Genomic DNA, 22,260 nt, shown 5'->3' with positions numbered 1-22,260 from the left:
CATATACTTTTTAATTTGCACTTGGTTTTTGATCCTTCAGCTCTGACCTGAATGAAACATATGCTTTATTTCTTTTTTAATTATTTAACTGAAGTCACCTTATAATTATTCATTGGTGAAACTTTTCAGTCTATTGATGTCAATTTTTTTCCTTTGTACATTCCAAATGTACATTCTTTTGAAAAGTGCTTGAAATCCTTCAATTACTTTCTTTATCCTTAAATAAAAACTAATCTTTTCTTTTTTCTTATAATAAGATGTGAGACTATTCAATTGTAGTGTCTTACAAAATTAAGCAAATTTTCATATTGCAATGAAAATATTAGCTTATACTGAGCCAGATTAGGAAAATCTTCTATGGGTCACATTTTTAGTTTCTTAGCTTTTAAAGCTAATAACCACTAGAATAAACCAATAATAAATTGGTTAATAAAACAGTTTTTATATGAAGCCAAACTGCTGGTCTGGTGCAATAAAATGAAGGTACAGATGAGAAACAGAGAAGAATGGTGGTGTATGGAAACCCATCCTAATATCTGTAAAGTCAGTGAAATCATTTCTTTCCAGAGGGTTTTCCCAACAGTTATCATGGTCTTGACAATTTAATTTATATTTGATCTCTGCTTAGATCTTTGCAAATTTTAATATGCTTCTTTGACACCACAAGACAGGAGTGGCATTTTGCTACTTTGAAATCAACTAGGTTTTCACACTTTCTTTTCTTTTCTTTTTTTTTTTATAAGAGATTTTCTATTCATTTTACATACCAACCACAGATTCCACTGTCCTCCCTCCTCCCGCCCCTGAGCCTCCCCCTCTAAACCACCCCCAATTCCCACCTCCTCTAAGGCAAGGTCTCCCATGGGGAGTTAGCAGAGCCTGGTACATTCAGTTGAGGAAAGTTCACGCCCCTCCTTCCTGTACTAAGGTTGCTCAAAGTGTCTCATCATAGGCACTAGGCTCCAAAAAGCTGGCTCATGTGTTAGGGACAGGTCCTGATCCAACTGCCTAGGGACTCCCTAAACAGTTCAAGCTAAACAACAGTCTCACTTACTCAGAGGGCCTAGTCCAGTACCATGGGGGCTACTCAGCTACTGGTCCACAGTTCATGTGTTTCTACTAGTTTGGATAGTTGTCTCTGTACTTTTTCAAGTCATGGTCTCGATATCTTTTGCTCATAGAATCCCTCCTCTCTCTCATCGATTGGACTCCTCAAGCTCTGCCTGGGACCTGGCCATGGATCTCTGCATCTGCTTCTATCAGTTACAGAATGAGGGTTCTATCATGACAGATGGGGTATTCAGCCATCTGAACACCAGAGTAGGTCAGCTCCGGCACCCTCTCGACTATTGACAGTAGTCTATGGTAGAGTCATCCTTGTGGATTCCTGAGAACCTCCCTGACACTCTGCTTCTCTCTATGAAGGTTGCTTTATTGTACAGGATTCTTTTAGCTATTCTGGGTTTTTTGTTTTTCCATACGAAGTTGAGTATTGTTCTTTCCAGGTCTGTGAAGAATTGTGTTGGTATTTTGATGGGAATTGCATTGAATCTGTAGATGCTTTTGGTAAGATTGCCATTTTTACTATGTTAGTTCTGCCTATCCATGAGCATGGGAGCTCTTTCCATTTTCTGATATTTTCTCCAATTTCTTTCTTCAGAGACTTAAAGTTTTTATCATACAGGTCTTTCACTTGCTTAGTTAGCGTTGCCCTCAAGGTATTTTATATTATTTGTGGCTATTGTAAAGGGTGATGGTTCTCTGATATCTTTCTTAGCCCATTTATTATTTGTATATAGTAGGGCTACTGACTTTTTTGAGTTAGTCTTGTATCTTGCCACATTACTGAAGGAGTTTATCAGCTGTAAGAGTTCCTTGGTATAATTTTTGGGGTCACTTATGTATACTGTCATATTATCTGCAAATAATGAAAGTTTAATTTCTTCCTTTCCTATTTGTATCCCCTTGATCTCCTTTTATTGTCTTATTGCTCTATCTAGAACTTCAAGTACTATATTGATTAAATATTAGGGTGAAATGTTCTGTAAATATTAATTAAGTCCATTTGAGTCATAACTTCTGTTAGATCCCTTATTTCTCTGTTAAGTTTCAATCTGGCAGATTTGTCCAGTGGTGAGAATGGGGTGTAAAAGTTTCTCACTATTAATGTGTGGAGTTTGATGTATGATTTAAGCTTTAGTAATATTTCTTTTATATATGTGGGTGCCCTTGTGTTTGGGGCATAAATGTTCAGAATTGAAACTTCATCTTGGTGGATCTTTCCTGTGATGAGTATGTAATGCCCTTCTTGATCTCTTTTGATTGATTTTAGTTTGAAGTCTATTTTGCTGGATATCAGGATAGCTACACCCGCTTGTTTCTTAAGACCATTTGATTGGAAAGTCTTTTCACAGCCTTTTATTCTTAGATAGTGTCTATCTTTGAATTTGAGATGTGTTTCTTGTATGCAGCAGAAAGATAGGCCCTGCTTTCATATCCATTCTGTAAGCCTATGTCTTTTTATAGGTGAATTAAGTCCATTGATATTAAGGGATATTAATGACCAGTGATTGTTCATTCCTGTTATTTTTTTGGTGGTAGTGTGTGTGTACTTCTCTTTTTTGGGGTTTATTGCTGTGGCTTTATCTATTGCCTGTATTTTCAAGGGTGTATTTGACTTCCTTAGGTTGGAATTTTCCTTCTAGTGCTTTCTGTAGGGCTGGGTTTTTGGATAAGTATTGTTTAAGTATAGCTTTGTCTTGTAATGTCTTGTTCACTCCATCTATGATGATTGAAAGTTTTGCTGGGTATATTAGTCTGTGCTGGCATCCATGGTCTCTTAGTGTCTGCACTACATCTGTCCAGGTCCTTCTGGCTTTCAAAGTCTCAATTGTGAAGTCAGGTGTTACTCTGACAGGTCTGCATTTATAAGTCACTTGCCCTTTTCCTTTGTTGTTCTTAATATTCTGTATGTTTAGTTGTTTAATTATTATTTGGCAAGGGGATTTTTTGGGGGGTTCTAGTCTGTTTGGTGTTCTATAGGCTTGTAGCTTCATAGGTTTTTTCCTTTGAGTTGGGAACGTTTTCTTCTATGATATTGTTGAATATATTTTCTGTGCCTTTGAGCTGATATTCTTCTTCTATCCCTATTATTCTTAGGTTTGGCATTTTCATGGTGTCCCAGATTTCCTGGATATTTTGTGTTATGACTTTTTGTTTGGCCTTGGTATTTTTTTTGACTGATGAATCTTTTTCTTCTATTGTATCTTCTACACCAAAGATTCTCTCTTCCATCTCTTGTATTCTGTTGATTATGCTTGCATCTGTGTTTCCTGTTCATTTACTTAGATTTTTCTATTTCCAGCATTCCCTCTGTTTGTGTCTTCTTCATTGTTTCTATTTCACTTTTCAGGTCTTGAACTGTTTCTCTCACATGTTCAGTTACTTTTTCATGGTTTTCTTGTCTTTCTTTAAGGGATTTCTTATAATTATTTGTTTGTCTTTTCCTCAATTTCTTTAAAGGACTTTTTCATTTGCTCTTTAAAGGCCTGTAGTATCTTCATGAAGTTATTTTTAAGGTTGATTTCTTCAGCTTCTACATTGTGATGTTCAGGTCTTGCTGTTCTAGAAGGGCTAGTTTCTGATGATGCCATATTACTCTTTATATTGTTGTATGTATTTTTGCACTGGTTTCTACCCATCTCTTCCTCCAATAGGTGCAAGAAGTGCCTGTGTCTGAGTGAGATGCTATTGGTCCAATCTGTGCTTGCTGTGTCTGTGTGTCAGGGGGCCCCTCTGGGTCCAAACTTGGCTCTTGGTCTAATTGGAGTTGGGTGATTCTGTTTCTCCAGGAGCTGCTCTTGGTCCAATCCAAGCTAGCTGATTCTCTAACTCACAGAGCCACTCTTGGCCTTATCAGGATTCTTGGTCCAGTCAGAGCTGACAGATTGGGTGTCTCAGGATGTCTCTCTTGGTACAATGAGAGCTGGCAGATTCTGTGTCTCAGAAAGCCACCCTTAGTCCAATGAAAGCTGGCTGTTTGGTTTCTGTGGTTCAGCAATTTACTGGGGTCACAGGCAGATAGGTATTGAGGTAGGGCATGGAACTTGTAGATTGCAGGGTCTAATTGGGGGATTTGTTGGGGGAGGGCTTCCCACAGGAGTTTTTCCTGCTGGCTGGCAACTGGGACAGAGTTAGGTGGGGGTTTCTGGGGACTGGCTATGTCCCAGGGGCAGGACTCTCTCAGTTTTCACACTTTCAGTGCAGTATCATAGTGCAATCTTCCTATCACCAAGCAATGCATGAGAACATGCATTTTTCCTATAGTTGCTGGACTCTTGACTTTGTGAAGTACTTTGTGAAGCTTCGTGAAGTCCCAGGCATGATACTGCAGATGCTGTTTTAGCAGCTGCCATAAAATCATGAGACAATTTCTGGGCAGTTCCTCCATCTCCTCCACCATGGTGGCTGAGCAGCTGTATCAAGACCAGCCATCCTGCAAAGGGCCAGCCATATGTTTCTTCACCTCAAGGAGGCAAAACAAATGTTTATGTGGTGAACTACAAATGCCCTATATTTACTGACATCTGATCTTCACCATCTCATACTTCTTGTTCACTGTTTTGTAATCCAGAATGCTATTGAACATACAAGAGACACTGAAGCTCACTTGGGACAATTATGATGGACAGCTGACTCAAGCCTTGGAAAGTATTCCCATAGTTAAGGAGATATCAACACATTTTAGTCCTCACTTCTGGTGCTATTACAATCTTCCCACTCCCTCTTCCAAAAATGTTCCATGAGCCTTAGGTGAAGGAGTTGTTTTGTAGATACATCCATTGATTTCTTATCTGGGCTGCCAATTCTATCTACAAGAGCCAAGATCCATCTAACAAAAAAACCACCATAAAGCATGAGAAGCTCTCTTTTGAGTTGTTGGTCAGAGTTGTCTAAGAAATTCCCCAAACATGACAGCTCATTTCTGCTGATCACCCTTGGTTGACTCCAACAGATGGAATGCAAGTCCCTATTGGTGAAGATGTCATGTGCTTTAGACACAGAACACAGAGGCACCAGATATAGAAATGACCTAAAAGTCTTCTCCCTGAGAAGTAGCTTTTATGGTATAAGAACTCACCATGCAATTGTCCAAATGATGAAAGCAACCAACAGTCCTATGCAACTATGCTGTCTATGAACCACAGCAAAAACTAGCAACTAGTAACTATAAAGATGTAGTAGTGGTAGGCATTTCTTGGTAGTAACCAACAGTTTCCTATCCACAGTATTTTGATCATATTCACTCAATATCTCCTCCTAACTCTTACCAAATCCATATCCCCTTCCATACCTCATAACTTAATGTCTTAAAAAAATTAAGTCCAATTTGTACTACCTATATACTCCTGGTGGTAGGGTCAGCCAATGGAGTTTGTTCAACATGTAAGGGATCAAACCCTTAAAGAAAATGAACCTCCCCTGTGGTGGTATCGTGTTCCCCAAAATATTGTGTGCCCTAATAAACTTATCTGGAGTCAGAGACAGAAAAGCCACCAGATACAAAGGCTAGAAAATGGTGGCACTCACACCTTTAATCCTAACATTCCACAGGTAGAAATCCCTCTGGATCTCTGTTAGTTCAAGGCCACATTGGAAACAGCCAGGCATGGTGACTCACACCTTTAATCCCAAGAAGTGAGCCTTTAATCCCAGGGAGTGATGGCAAAAACAGAAAGATATATAAGGTGTGAAGACCAGAAACTAGAAGCTTTTAGCTGGTTAAGGTTTCAGGCTTTGGAGCAGCAATTCAGCTGAGATTCATTTGGAGTGAGGACTGAGAGGCTTCCAATCTGAGGAAACAGGATCAGCTGAGGAACTGTTGAGGCGAGAAAGCTGTGGCTTGTTCTGCTTCTCTGATTTTCCAACATTCACCCTAATAACTGGCCTCAGGTTTGGTTTTTATTAATAAGGCTCTCTAAGATTCATGCTACACTCCCCCTTTCCCAGTAACCATTGATTACCAATATTTCAACCGGAGGTGGGTGGGACTTCTAGCCTACCTCCTAGCAACATTTCGGAAATTTGACTGGTTTAAACTTTTGAAGATGTTAGGCATACTATTCAAACCACTGAAAGTTCATATGTACAACTGCCTTTTTTTTTCTACAGAAAGCTCTGTTCTTCTGTAATTATCTACCACCTCTTATAATTTCTGTGTGCCCTCTTCTACAATGGTCCCTGAGTCTTGTGAGGTGGGATTTTTGAGAATGTTTTCTAAATTAAGGTTGAACAATGCAGAGTCTCTTATTTTATGAACATTAGCCACTTGTGGATCTATGTTTCATTTGTCATCTGATGAAAAATAAGCTTCTCTGATGAAGGTTAAATGATGTACTAGTCTATGGGCATAATAATATTCTCTCCTCTACTCTGCCTTCCCATCTGCCATTCCATTTATTATTTCCTCTTCCTTTATTTCTCTATCCCCTTTTGTTCTATCTTCATTCCCTTGAAAACTCATGCCACATTCTTTTTACTAATTTTCTGACATCTATATGTATTCAAAATGAAACAAACATTTGTATGCACAAATGAAAGAAAGCATATAATGCTTATCTTTCTCTGTCCAAGTTACCTCACTCACAGTGATTGTTTTCATTTCTATCTATTTATGTGTGAATTTTACATTTCTTGACAGCTGAATATTTCATTGTATGAATATTGCATATTTTCATCACCCATTTGATCATTCAATGTTTCCATTTCCTAGCTCTTGTGAATAAAATGACAATGAACATGATTAAGCAAGTGTATCTTTAGTAATTTATAACCCTTTGGTTATATGCCCTAGAATTAGATAGCTGGATTGTGTAGAAAAGACTTTCTGTATAGGACTTGGATACCTCAAGCATTGAAATCAACAGTTAATGCATGGTACCCCTTGAAAGCAAAAATTTTCTGGCTAGCAAAGCCCACCATTACTACAATGAAGAAGCCTACGAAATGAGTAATGTCTTAGGTAAGTCTACTATTGCTATGAAGGGACCATGACCATGGCAACTCTTACAAAGAAAAACATTTAATAGAGTGGTTTACAGTTTCAGAAGTTTAGTCCATTGTCATCTTGGTGGGACATGGCAGTGTGTAGGCAGTTGTGGTGCTGGAAGAGTTGAGAGTCCTACTTCTTGACCTGCAGGCAACAGGAAGTGAACTGAGACACCTGTCAAGGTTTGAGCATATATGAGACCTCAAAGCCTGCTGTCACAATGATACACTTCCTCCATTAAGGACATAGCTACTCCAAGAAAGCCACACCTCCTAACAGTGCCCCTCCCAATGAGCCTATGTGGGTCAATTATATTCAAACTACCACAAGCAGTATGTAGAATACATTAAATAATAATAGTAATAATAATAATAAATCAAGAAACAGTCCAGTTAAAATTGAAGCATAGAACTAAACAAAGAATTCTCAAAATATAATACATAATGAGTTAGTATGTCTATTCCTTGCTTTTTGAAGATCTTCCACATTGGTTTCCATAATGGCAACATTAGAGTTCACTCCTACCAGTAGTTAGTAAGTGTTCCCCTTCTTCCATATCCATGCCAGAATGTGATCTCTATTTCCCCCTAAGCCATTATAATTGGAGTAAGGTAAAATCTCACTGTAGTATTAATTGGTCTCTTCCTGAGAGCTAATACTTATTAGGACTTGTATTTCATCTTTTGAGAACTCTTCTTTAATTAGATGCCCATTTTTAAAATTTGGCAGTTTTCCCCAACCCCATTGTTTAGATATTTCTGATCTTTGTGTATAATAAATGCAAATCTTTTGTCAAATGTACAGATGATATTTCCCCATTCTGTAGGCTGCATTTCACTCAAATGATAGTGTTCTTTGCTGTGAAGAATGTTTTTAGTTTCATGATATTCCATTTTTTAATTGTTTGCCTTAATGGTGCTATGTTCTGTTTAGAAAGTACTTTACAATGATCTCAGTTTAAGCATCTTCTAAAATGTCTCCAGTATCAGATTCAGAGTATTTAGAAATAATAACATTGGACTCTGGAAATACCTTCACTTCTATTCAAAGATTTGCTTCACATTCTAAGAAAACATGAAAAATGTTCACGTTATACAACATATTGACCAGTAATTTATTTTAAATATTTAAATTAAAAAGAATAGTATTATTTAAGGATGTTAAATTCTCTCCATTTTTGTTGGGGACCGATTCCGGACAGCGGTGTCCTTACTTTATCAAACCTTACAAAAACAGGAAGTTCCTGGCCTAACCCCGGGCTGTACAACTTCCTGGAGTACCTGCTAATCAGCCAGCTGCAGGGGCCTGGGACCAAAGTGACCTCACCCTCCCTTAGGAATTTTCCATTCTTCTCTCCGTGCTTCCCCTGTTCCCCCTCCCTGCCTGAAGCCCTGTTTATAAGCCTCAACACCCAGTCAATAAATGAGACCGAGACCTCGAGGCAACTCAGACTGACTTTGTCTTCCTTTACTTGCCTGGTCTCCATTCTCTCTCGCCCCCATTGATCTTTCAGGAGGTGCCTCCTCGGGTCTCATCAAATAACCTGGCCCGCGGGACCGGGCACATTTTCTTAGAAAAAAATGGTGTATTACCAGCCATGCCTTGGTAACAGCTAAACTGTTTTGCTTAGCATTTATCTCCTTATAGGTGTATGAGGTAGTTACTGTTTATTTGCAATGATTTTTCCATGCTACAATAGAAAGACATTTTGCAAAGGAATCAATAGCAGTATGAATATTTGATATCTGAGAGCTTTGGTCTGAAACCTTTTTGGTGGAATATTCATTAACTGTTGCTTAGCAACTGAGGTATTTGGATGTCCTGGGGATTATTTGACAAGTTTTCAGTGGAAAATGTAGTCATGGGGAGGAAAAAGTTTGGATTGTGTATTTGGCTTTGAAACTTAACACTAACACTTTACTCTGTATATCATAATGTAGTTTAAACACATTGAGAAAGACTTTAAAAACTGAATCTTTTTAGGAAAATAAAAGCCAAACAAACAAAAGCAGTTGACAAATAAAACTAAGAAACATTTATTTGGTTTCAAAGTTCTGAACTCTCAGCATATTATCAGAAATTATGTAGATACTAGTCAAACATTTTAATTTAGATAAATGATAACAGTGACTTCATGTAAATTAACAACCTCTTTTTGATAAATCTCTCAGTAGTGATGATAATAAAATTTTATTTAAAAAACAGAACAAAACAAGTAAAAACATTTTTAAAAAGTAAAACACAATCAGGTTTTAATGTGAAAATTCATCTTAGTAAATATAAAAAATGTCACAGAAGATATAGATATGGCAGGGCCAGAGGCTATGTTGTAGATTGGATGTCAGTCAGGGATATCTAAATCAAAGATGGTATGACAAATTGAAAACGGGTGACTGTATGTGAGCATGAATATTCAGATTTACTATTAATTTCCTGTAAAACAATATTCTATGTTGTAAATATATACAATACAACTTCATTTTTAAATAAAATCAGTCTCATGAAAAAAAGGAAACACCATCTAAATGTGCTATAGAATAAATGTTAGGTAAAGATTTCATGACATGCTATATTAGTTAGGGTTTCTATTGCTGTGAAGAGACACCATGACTATGACAATTCTTATAAAAGAAAAGCATTTAATTGGGGAAGGCTTACATTTTCAGAGGTTTAATCCAGTATCATCATGGTGGGACATGGTACTTTGCAGGATTACATGGTGCTGCAAAAGGAGCTGAGAGTCCTATATCTTGACCTACAGGCAACAAGAAGTGGTCTGAGACACTGGGCATGGCTTGAACTTATACAGAATCTCAAAACCTCCTTCTGCAGTGACATGCTTCCACCAAAAGGGCCATACATACTCCAACAAAGCCACACCTCCTATCGGTGCCACTCCCAATGAACTTATTGGGGCCAATTTCATTTAAACTGCCACACATCAAAAACACAGAAATATATTACATGGTGGAAAGATTCATAATAAGGTTATTCCCACATGTACATATTTCTATAAATCTCTGACAATTATAATTGCATGTGACTATAGAAAGGCTAAAACAAAAAGTTTGTCATGGCACAAGCCTGTAATCCTAGTACTTGGAAAGTTTGAGGCTAGCTTATGTGATATCACAAGAAATTTTCTCTAAAAAATTACATAAGTAAATGAGGAAACTTTAAAACAAATCATTAAACAATCACAGGAAACTGGAGAAAAATAAAATTAATTAATGAAGAATTAAAAATGAACATTTTTTTTTCCACTACTAGAAAGGTTCTGTATAACTTCATTCTTTGGTCCTGCCATTCTATTATTGTATCTTTGTGTTTGCATAATGACATTTGGTTAAAATAATGCTGAAAATGCCAGTTCAAAAACAACACAAAACAAAAAGATATGAGGCAATGAACCAGAAGCCAGAAAAGGAAGACAATTTACAAGAAAAGGATGAAGAAGTAATGGAGGAAGGACAACAAAATTCAAAACACTTTGGCTCTGAAAATAAATGTGCTTGTGTTCCTTTCCAGGAAACAAGAGGAGGGACAAAGTTTAAGTGAAAAGAGGATGTTTTATACAAGAAAAGTTCTGCTCATCAGCCCTTTCTTTCTGTCTTTGGATTTCTCTATCTGTGTGGACCTATGTATATATTGTCCCTTCTCTGACATAGCCTCACAATTTCAACTTCTTCCTACAAGTCATGATGGGCATATATGCAACCCTCCTTACACTCCCCATCTAATATAGACCCTAGTCTTCTCTGCTGGCCTCCACCAGAAGTACTTGTGTTAAGAATCAGAGGACAAAATATTTTGTGATAAATATTCAGCTGATGAACTTAGGAAGAACAAGGTATAGCATATAGCATGGGTTTCTATCAGGCAGTCTCAGAGATGGATTCTGCCAAGATCCTTCTGTATCAAACAAATGTTCCTATAGATGTAATTCTGAATGGTCTTGTTAAATAAAAAACACAGAGCCAAATACAGAGTTAAAAGCCCAAGAGGTCAGAGCATTAGTGAATAGCCTTTAGCTTACCAGCCGCTGCCATCCTTCCCCTGAGAAAAGAGACCTACTTCCTATGTGTCTGTATTTTTATTGACTTTCTGTTCTGCCTTCTCATTAGTTCTAAACCCAACCACATGACTTCTTCATCACTGTCTGTCTATACAGACCTCCAGGTCTCTATGGTTGGTACTTGGATTAAAGGTGTGTGTCACCAAGCTGGCTATGTCCTTGAACACACAGACTCTGCCTGCAATGTGATCAGATTAAGGGCATGTGCTACCACTGCCAGACTTCTGCTAAATGGCTTGCTATTAGCTCTGACCCCCAGGCAACTTTATTTACTAACATACAAATAAAATCACATTTCAGCACAAATAAAATATCATTATATGTTCCAATGAATTGGCAGTTTAGATGGATGGAAAACATTGTTTTGCTTCTGTTCCTATGCCTGCAATATTGCTACTCTTCTAAGTGCTCCTGGGTAGCTTTATGGTCACAAGGCTCAGGGTTTCAGTTAGATGGCACTCATCAGGTTCACCAGGCATAGGATCTGTCTTAAGGTTTCTATCGCTGCAATTAAATACTATAACCAAAAGCAAGTTGGGGAGGAAAGGGTTTATTTGTCTTACACTTTGGCATTGCTGTTCATCAGTGAGGGTAGTTAGGACACGAACTCAAACAGGGTAGTATCACAGAGACAGAAGCTGATGCAGAGGCCATGGACAGGAGCTGCTTACTGACTTGCTTCCCATGCCTTACTTAGCTCACCTTCTTATATAACCCAGGACCATCAGTCCAGGGATGGCACCAACTTCCATGGACTGGGCCCTCCCCCATTGATCACTGAATGAGAAAATGCCTTATTCCTGGATCTCAAGGAGGCATTTCCTCATCTGAGGTTCCTTCCTCTGATGACTTTAGCTTATGTCAAGTTGAAATATAAAACTATCCAGTACAGGATCACTATATATATATAACTTGTATAGTTGCTCAAATTGATGGTATTCAGCATGCCATTCTTGACTGTCATCATTGTCCTGCAGATAAACAGTGTCACATTTTTTTTTTTACCTGCATCCCATTCAGCTCTGAGTTCTTGTTCAGGAAGATTGATGTCCACATACTCACAGGAGGGATGGTCACTGGGAAACACCAACACCATCATTTTTAAAGGTGTTGAAGGCCTTGAGAGACCCTGAGGATATTAGCAGTTCTTTAACTTGGTCATTACTGGTATAATTAAAAATATCCTAAGAACAGCTTGTAGGTATTTTCAGGGTCCATAAAGATAACAAATTCTGGCTTATAGATAGTGTGATGGCTATATTAGTTGTCAACATAACTACATATGAAATGAACTACAATCCATAAATAGAGGGCATACCTGTGAGAGATTTTTTTTCCTTGGTTTGAAGTGGGTGAATCCATTTATAGTCCAAACTTTTGAAGTAGGAAAGCACACATCTTTGATCGAAATCTTGAGGTGGGAAGATACACTTTTATTCTGGGCCATACCTTCTGCTGGAAGTCTACATAAAGACCCAGAAGAAGGAATCTTTTGCTCTTTGCATGCTTGTCCTTGCCATCCTAGCACATTCATTCCTTCATTGGCATTGAAGCCTTCTTTGGGATTCTGGCATATACTGAAGACTACCCAAGACAGCCAGTTTTTGGACTGAGGAACTACTGTATTCTTGGACTCTACATTCACAGACATCTGTTGTTGGATTAACTAGACTGAAGCTTAATAAAGTGACTTATAAGTAATTTTAATAAATCCAATATATATATAATATATATATGTGTATATATATGATATGTTTTACATATATATATACATATTTCATAAGTTCTACTACTATCAAGATCTCTGACTGACACAGTTGGAGTACTTTCAGTATCCCAGATCATCAAATCTATATTGAACTGCTTATGATATGTAATTGTTGATGACTTCCCACCATATGGAAGTCTTGTGTTGCTAATAAAATGAGGGAATAATCTTTTAATTAAAATAAAAAGAAAAATAATATGAAATTATTAAAGAATACATAAGAAATATAAAAATCAGAAAGGTGTTTAAAATGGTGAGTGTCTGTCTTTGGGAATGGAGTCCTCAGAGACACATCAGTTTAAAAGCTATCGATCTACCCACCACCTACTCAGGAGCTAAGAAAGCCTGCAAAAGAGCGTACAGACCAGTTTCAGAACAATAAATAAAAAAGATGTATTGTCACATCAGTCTCTTCTTAATCCAAGTACTCTTTCATAAAGAGAGTCATCTTCGGCTTTATACAGTGTGGCAAGCCACAAGAATATGTTATATGGAGTCCAGATGTGTATTAAAGCTAAACCTTGACCAGGCCAATGATCAGTCAAGTGAGAAGCCATCTAGCTTAATATTCAGCTGTGCCTTGTTATGAATTTCTTGTGCTCACAATTCCCATAAAATGTGTGTGTGAACTTCCTGCTCAGGCCAGTATTTGGATAAGATCACCAAGACAAAGCCAAGCAGGCAGTAGATGCACATAGCTTTATTTCTTGTGCAAATGAAGCTCAGACCATCCTCTTGCCTTGAGGCCTAGTGGCTCTCTAGAGCAATTGACTGAGAACAAAGGAGGTTTTTACACATCAAGGTGGAAGGCAGTGTGGAAAGAAAGAACTGTGTGGCCAGGGGGGAGAAGAGAAAGATGTTTTCTATAGAGGCAGACAAAAGAGCATGACCAGGGAGAAGGGAAGAACACAGAGGTTTCATAGATGGTAAGGCAGAACTCTTGCAGAGTTCATCAGAACCAGGAGTTGAGAGCAAGTAGAGATAGAGGGCGAAGAAAGAGAGGACAAAGATGAGGCTGGAAGCATAAGAGCTTAGTTGTTAGTAGGACTATCAGAGGACAGTAAATGAGGGGACAAAGAGGAACCGAGTGTCAGGATGGAACTGAAGCTATGTACATAGGTTTTCATCCAAGAGAAATAAAGTAGATGGATAAACAGCTTGGTGTACCTAGATTTATTCCTGTCCTGAATGCCTGATGAAGCTGTAGCTGTATAGATAGAACTTTGTCATAGAGGAATAAAGTTAACAGACATAAGAGTATAGTGTGCATAGATTTTTTTTCCCTCAGATATCCAACTTGGGATGTAGCATCTTCCCCAGACTCTGGGCAATCCATAATACAGTGGCAGAGATCTACTTTCAAGTCTTAGATGTGATACCCAGTGTCATGCTTGCCATAGTGGAAGCCAGTTCTGGAGAAAACCCTATAATCTCTACTCATAGGCCAGTGTACAAGGACTGAAGTATTGTAACTGCATTACCCAGGCAGGTGAGAGAGTCTATCATCTCAAATTTGGCAGCATACATACCATGCAGCAAGATATCCTTTCAATTGGGGGTAAGAGTGGGAGAATAGGGTGATAAGCATGGGGTTTTCCCTGTGAACTAAGTAACAAACAAGAATAGCAGAACAATAGATAGATTTTAATATCCTCCATCTCCCAAAACAAGCCTCATGGACAGAGCCACTGGAATAACCTTAGGGTTAATAGTAAGCAAGACACCACAATGGGCCTGCCGCAGTGCTATGCTTACGGCCTGACAGAGATTTGTGGTTTTGTTGAACACCAGGACACAGAAGCTTAAACCTCCATGATGATTTAAAGCAAAATCCTACAGGACTTAACTTCAAGCAGCTGTCTATGAGTGAAGCATTTTGACATATCTATCTCCAAAAAGAGGCCTTTCTGAATAGACTGCCGCTTCTAGGTCTCAACCCCTTAAACCCCAGTTCATGCTGAACAAATACAACTAGGTTGGAATTTAGATTGATTTGGGCTTTCATCACCCTCTAGTGCTAAAATGGTGATTACATCCATGCAACCTCTCAGCAAATTCAGACTTAGCATACCATCTGGTCTTGAAATGATAGCAATGGCACAGGTAAGAATGAGACTTAGTGTAAAGGACTAGCACTAACAGATCTTGAGTATGAAGACTAAATTAATTCTAATAGCTCAACAGTTTCTTCCTATATTTCAGGAGGAGTAATACATTTTAATATTTATGGTAGATAAAGGTCATAAAAATTCAATGACAGTAATAATGAAGTATGTTAGCCTGTTTTCAACTTGTTTCTAATGCCATAACCCAGTGCAATCTGTCCTCCTTTGAAAAAGTCAGGGTCTATATAGACAAATGTCAAACCAGGAATAGTGGGTTTCTTAGTGACTACATCCAAGAATGTTGTGCCCAGATCATGACCCCCAAAGAGACCACCAAAGACAAGAGTGCCGGAAAACAAAAGCAAGTTGAATTCGGGATATCCAAAAGCAATACAAGTAATACTTTGTCCAACAGATCCAATGCAGTAGAGCCTGGAGGAAGTGCCTGCTTCTCTGCAAGCTCAGTTTTTAAAGACAAAAACCACAAGGTTACATCATTTAGGGGTGCTAGTATGGGTACAATTCTGATTGGCTCACTTCTAGGGACTTTCTAGAAATCATGGCTTAATCTTATTTCTAAGGGGGTGGTTGCCCATCACCATTTTTCGTTGGCTGCCCCCAGGTGGGGACATCTGGTGATTATACACAGTCACTATGGAGACTAGGGTTGGGCCATTCTGTGGTCAAACAGTTACCTAGGGAACCAGGGAGAAGACATTCCATAGTCTGGTAGTCATTACCTCATGACTACTTTGTGACTGTACTTTTACACTTTCTGGTTTCTGGAATCTGGACTGACTGGTTTCAGTAACTCATGGCCTATTCTAGTAACTCATGGCCTGTTCCAGTAACTCATGGCCTGTACCTAAAAGGAGAAATCTTAGGCCCTCATTTTAGGGTGAAAGCATTTTGGTCTTATTTTGGTTCCACAGGAAAGAAGTGTCCTGGTGTTCTGAGCGAAAGAGAGAAGGGGAAGAGTAGATGACAAGCTTTGCCAATGACCCCAGCAGATGCCATAGAACAGAAAACCCTCAAGGAGTCAGGTTGCTCCTCACCTGAATCCCAACCTTCTCAGTAAAATATTATACAACTCCATTATGATTTCTCTTTCTCACTATAACTTTCCTCAAATAGTTTCATTGAAACTGTATCTAAGTCTTAAATCAAATAAAAAAGCCAATAATAATTTCAAATGTCTCACAATAAAAGACAGGATATCAATATAACTATTTTGATGCCTGATATTAAATGTGCAGTAATCATCATGAACACAGCTTAATTGTCAGGCGTCTATATTTAGTGTTCCAGGATGGCTTTTTATGACAGAAGCATATTCCATGTCACATAATAATTAGATTCTGAATAAAAAATGAAAAGGCAAATATTTCTACAGTTTATGAGCACATCAAAAATAACCTTTAATAAAATTTGTGCTGTACAAATCAAGTATTTTTTAAAAAGTGTTATATGAGTAGACTTTATGGTTAAACTGTCTTTGGAAAGGTGAACCAAGACAAAAATTTCTCCATGCTATCACATAATTTTAAAAGTATCTAAATAGAGGCCAATCAAGAGTCAGCCTGAAATGATTCAAGAATTTTCAGCAGGCTTTTTAGATGGTATATAGCTGGAGACCTCAGTAAACAGTTTTGTTATATATAGATGTATAAAAATTTGAAACTTTATGTTCAACAATTTTTATAATCCTGAAGGATGCTGAACAGTAAAAGTTGGTTTTACATTGAGAAGTGAAACATTCTTGTTTACATGTCGCTAAGCAGAGAAAACCATGCAAAGAGCTATGTACTTGAGGAGAAAAGGTGAATGTACAAAGCAGTATACCACATTGTGCCACCTTCTTTTAATTTTTTAATTCATTCCTCCATTCTTTGCTGTTTAGTAAACTTACATTGACTTTCTGATAATGGGCACATCAAAGGTATTTCTCTCTCTCTCTCTCTCCCTCTCTCTCTCCTGAAGTTAAAAATATCATTATCTAGTCTGTGACCTCAGCATGCCATATGAAAGGGAATAAATATTCCCTCTGAATCCTGTGGAGTAACCCCAATACCCTAGTGTTGTCATAGTAGGCAATGCAAAGGACCAAGTTACTTCATTCATGTTTATTTGTGTGTTCTGGTTTTACTCTTGTATATTTTATTTTTTAGATTTTTATCTCTAGCTTCTTGAAATTTATTACTGATAATTTTTCAGTCCTTGGTATATGTGAGAAATTGAACAGTTCATTGCAGGACTCCAAACAATAGTCATTGGTGGGTGTTTTCTCTCAGGCTAGATTTTTCCCACAGGGAGATGTGAAAATGATTCTTAGAGCCAAATGCAGCATTGAGACTGTGGGATCATTCAATGACTTGATTTAGAAACTCTTTTTTAGTACCTTATTTTTTTCTTTCAACTATTCATGTCCTAGAGACTTGAGCCTCACTGTTTTCATTTCTCAACAAAAGGATCCTTCAATCTCAGTCAAACTAAAAATAATTTTAGTTGTTTGAATTAGCAAAGTATATTTTGCATATGGCCCGGGGTGTGTGTCTTGGTGATTTTACATGTATTTTATATATTTTTTTTGTTTTTCCTGTACAAAATTTCAATAAAATCCCCAATTACAATGTGTTTTACTTCCCACCACACTCGTATAACTCTCTCCATTCCTTGATTTCTCTAATGGGCTAAACTTGTAATCTGGTATCCATCTAACTGTGATTTCTTATGTTTTTGAGCATTATCATTTTATTAAAATAATTGAATATATTATGTAACTATGCATTTGAAATAAAAATTATAATATCTGTGAATTTTATCATGCATATTTTTTATGATTTTTTACAGGGAGTACATATTTTAATATGATGGTTTTCCTTTGTTTTTGTTTGTTTGTTTGTTTTTTTCGAGACAGGGTTTCTCTGTGTAGCTTTGTGCCTTTCCTGGAACTCGCTTTGGAGACCAGGCTGGCCTCGAACTCACAGAGATCCGCCTGCCTCTGCCTCCCAAGTGCTGGGATTAAAGGCGTGCGCCACCACCGCCCGGCTCCTTTGTTTTATTTTGTCAGACTTTTTAAGAAAGTCTTTCTCTGTGACCTTATTGAGTTGGATGGAATCTTGTAGCCCAGACGGTGGTCTGACTTGCATCCTCTTTATCCTGTGTGTGCACCACTATGCCTAATTTTAATAGATATTTTAAATATTCCATTTATTATTAGTAAATCCTTTTCCAGGAGTTTATTTACTTTTGGTCAATAGTGTTCTTGTATCCCCTTTAGATATCATAGTTTGTTAACATATTTATATAAAGCCAACTTTTTCAAAACAATTTTTATTCACTGTATTTCTATAGAAAAATCACATACTTCCTATAATGTTGGCTTCAAATGTAATAATTCTGTGATTTTCACACCATCTCTCTTAAATTAAATCTACCAAACCAAAATGCACTGATTCAGAGCAACACATGTGGCTTTACCATATGTTCTCCTTTCCTCCCCATGTCTTTTCTTCCGTGATGCTTCTTCTCTTCCTTCTCTTATTCCATTTGTCTTTGTCTATGTATTGACAGATCACAAGTTGGCCTACATACCCATCATGACTTAGACATTATCTCTATGAAGTTTCAAGTAATAGTTAGAGGATCAATCTATTTAGAACATGAAACCACCAGGGGATTTCATCCACTTTGCTAGATATTTATTTATTCATTTGTTTGTTTGTTTATTTATTTTCATGATTTGAAGTAGATCCTGAATCGATTTAAGTCTTTAAAGATAGACAATTGGTACAAATACAAAACATGATAATTTTAGAAGTGGAACACAAGGGGTTATTAGATTATAACACAGAGTTTCATGAGTAGGATTATCACCTCTCTGAGGCAAATGAAAAGAAAAAGCAACCCTCTTGTCCTTTACAATGTGTGAAAACATAGAACTAAGAAGTAGCTCCTTACCAGATACTTTTTGTCTGCTTACCCTCACTCTTGCTGGAAAGTTCATCTGTCATGTTTCTGAGGCATTTCTTCACTGGTTTTAGGACCTGCTAATTCAGGGTTCTCATGCAGACTGAAGACCAATCGAGACTTAGAGCCTAATGGGTTCAACAGCTATGGGATACTTGACCTTTCTGATGGGAGATAGCCTTTGTTTGACTAGCCATACCACAATTTATAAGCCTCTCTAAAATGTCCCAAACACACACACACACACACACACACACACACACACACACACACACACACACAGATATACACAGACATACACAGATGCAGAAAGACAGACATATACACACATATATACACAAACACACACATACACACAGGCACAGATGCACATTCTATCAGTTCTGTTCTACCAGACTACCCTGATCAATACAATAATACACTTAGGCACAATATAGAAGACCAGGACAAATCTGTAACTTCAGCTACTCAAGAAGCTGAGGCCTCAGGATTGCACATTCAAATTCTGTATTTATTATTATACTAAAATAAATTCAAAGGCAGCCTTATAAACAATGTTCAAAAAACAGACAAACAAAAAATTAGGATTTGGGGAGTAGTCCACAGGTAAAGCCTTGCCCAGCATGTGTGAAGTCTTTGATGTAAAAAATACAAATACAACAATATTAATAAATATGTGAGGCAAATAAATTAAAATTTAGGTGCTAGTGAGAAAAGTTATTAGTATGGGAAGTGTGTACTTCTAAGATATTCCCTACATTCATTGTGGATTGACTTTTAATTCATTTGTAATCCACACAACAAATGGGAGGGGATATTGTTTCTGAAACCAGTTTGCAGACACCTCTATTCCTGCTGTTTTAGACTCTTTGTCTTTTGTTCTCTGTATTCATCTGCACCAGAGAGAGAGAGAGACAACTGATGCAAACTAAGGGAGCTATGGATAGCCCAGTGTCAAAAAAATAAGACTTGCTGAGAACAGTGAGGGTGGACACAGGAACAACTAGGTGACTGTCGACTGATAAAGGCAGAGTCAAGAACAGCAGCTTGAAAGACATTGAACAAAAGCATCTAGCTGAGTCACAGATACTTGTCTCATAACACTGTGATAGCAATTTTTTGTACTGCTTGTTTACAGGAATGTCTTTCCTTTAAAATTTTTAATTGATTTATTTATATGCATATTTATTTGGGGTGTGTGATGTATGCACAGGTTTCATAGCTCACAGAAATTGACTCTTTTTATGTGCCCTCTCACTGAGGTCCTTGCAACCATGTTTAAATGCTGAGACATCGTGTTGAACATATAAGTTTTTCTTAATCCATAAAATGACTAGAGAGATTATAATCACAATATAAAATATAAAATTAAAATTCTCAATCATAACACAAGAGTACTAGTATTTAATAAACAATTATGTGATAAAATTCTTACTACTTGTAGATAGAGAAGACAATCTTTGTGTTTGTTAAAAATATCTATAATGAAGAATTAAAGTAGAATCATTAAGTATAACTACTAAAACAAAGGAAATAGATCCTAATATGAAATACGTTAAATATCTTTAATAATGAAATAAAAGTAAATGTATTTTTTTCTAATAATGGAAAAAGAAAAAAGCTATTATTTAGGAAACACACGAACAATTTTTAGAATACTATTTTTCTGAATAATCTGATGAGTTTTTTTTTTTTTGTATTTTCATGCCTTATATCTTACTTGAAAACTCTTTTGTTGTACATTTCCTTGATTCAGTATGGACATAACGTGCCAAGAGGAACCAGCAACCCTGGTTGACAGGATGCCCCATGCTATATATCTCTTCAATTGCTCAGGTTTCCTGTCACAGGCTTTTCTCTGGGCTCAGTATATTTCTCAACCATTTTCAAGGGCACAAAGTAATATACTTGAAATCATGTTTTAACAGCAAAGAAGTTGTACCTAAGTTCCTAGCCTTTAGTGTTCTTGCAATTCAATGCTGAGGCCTGTTTAGGGAAAATTTCACTTCACTGAGCACCACTTGCTCAGAAATAATCAGGGTCAGTTCTATGACCTCCATTTAATGTGTGCCTCTGCCGTTCACTCTGGTTTGCTTTCTGCTTACAGCACGGTGCCCAAGTCCAGGTGTCCAGAATTTATTTTGGAATCTACCATTAAAGATATAACCTCAGAGTTCCAGAGGTACAATTAATAATCACTGCTCAGAGTTTACAGTGGGATGTTTAATTAGGAAAAATATTCCAATTTAATCACATTTTTGATGTTGCTGTTAATGGCTTCATGATGAGAAATCAGGAAATAATATCACTTAACCTGTCTTTAAATAGATTTTTTAAAAAGTTTATATAATGCCAACCTGGTCTAGAAACGCAAATTTCAGGACATCTTGGGCTCTTACAAAGAGAAACTCCGTCTGGGAAACTAAAAACCAAAACCAACAACAAATCAAAGTTTACTTAACAATGAATTATCATTTTTGTCTTATTTAACAGCTTGAGAATATATCAAGTTTATAAAACATTTAATTAAAAAAATAAAATTAGTTCAGATAAATATTTTGTCTTTGTCATACTACATAGAAAAAAGAATTCCTTAATTTCAGATTATTTAACAAAAACAGAGTTCTTAAGTGAACTTCTTTTCTGCAGACTTAGGAATTCTTCATTTGTTTGTTATGCTTAAAATCAGATAGGGTTACTGCAGTGGAATATTGGGAAGATGAATTGGATAAATTTTACAAATTATTTTATAAAATATCACATATTTTACTATGAAAATTTTTTTTTTACCAATTTTGTTGAAGTTTGCAAAAACACATTTAGTAGCAACAAGGATAATTTTACAGTTGTTTGAAAACCCTAAATGTTCTCATGATTGCGAACAAACACTCTTTCTTCAATTTTACTTAAATCTTTAACTCTTTCATACATTCTCAGAACTATAGGTAACTCTAACTATAAGGGGCCTGTGCCCTTTTCTGGCTTCATTATGTGTCCCATGCATATGAACCCCCACACAGATAGACACAAACACTCACAGACAAACAGCAAACACTCTCACACGTATCCCAAAATAAAATAACTAAAATAAAACTTAGATTAAAAGCTGTGGATGTTGACATCACAGGTACCTACAACTTTCAGATACTTTGGATATTGTATAAATGTTGAATATAGTTTATGAGCATTTTTGCTTTGAAATCACACATTATAAAGTCTAATTCTTTGCTTATTTATGCAAATATTTTGTGTATGTTGTTCAGTAGGATGTCGCAGATTGAAAACAAGTTACATT

The sequence above is a fragment of the Peromyscus eremicus genome, chromosome 15 (genome assembly GCF_949786415.1).
Source record: "Peromyscus eremicus chromosome 15, PerEre_H2_v1, whole genome shotgun sequence".
Taxonomy (NCBI): Eukaryota; Metazoa; Chordata; class Mammalia; order Rodentia; family Cricetidae; genus Peromyscus; species Peromyscus eremicus.
The sequence above is the reverse complement of the archived record's forward strand: the minus strand, read 5'-3'. Positions refer to the sequence as shown.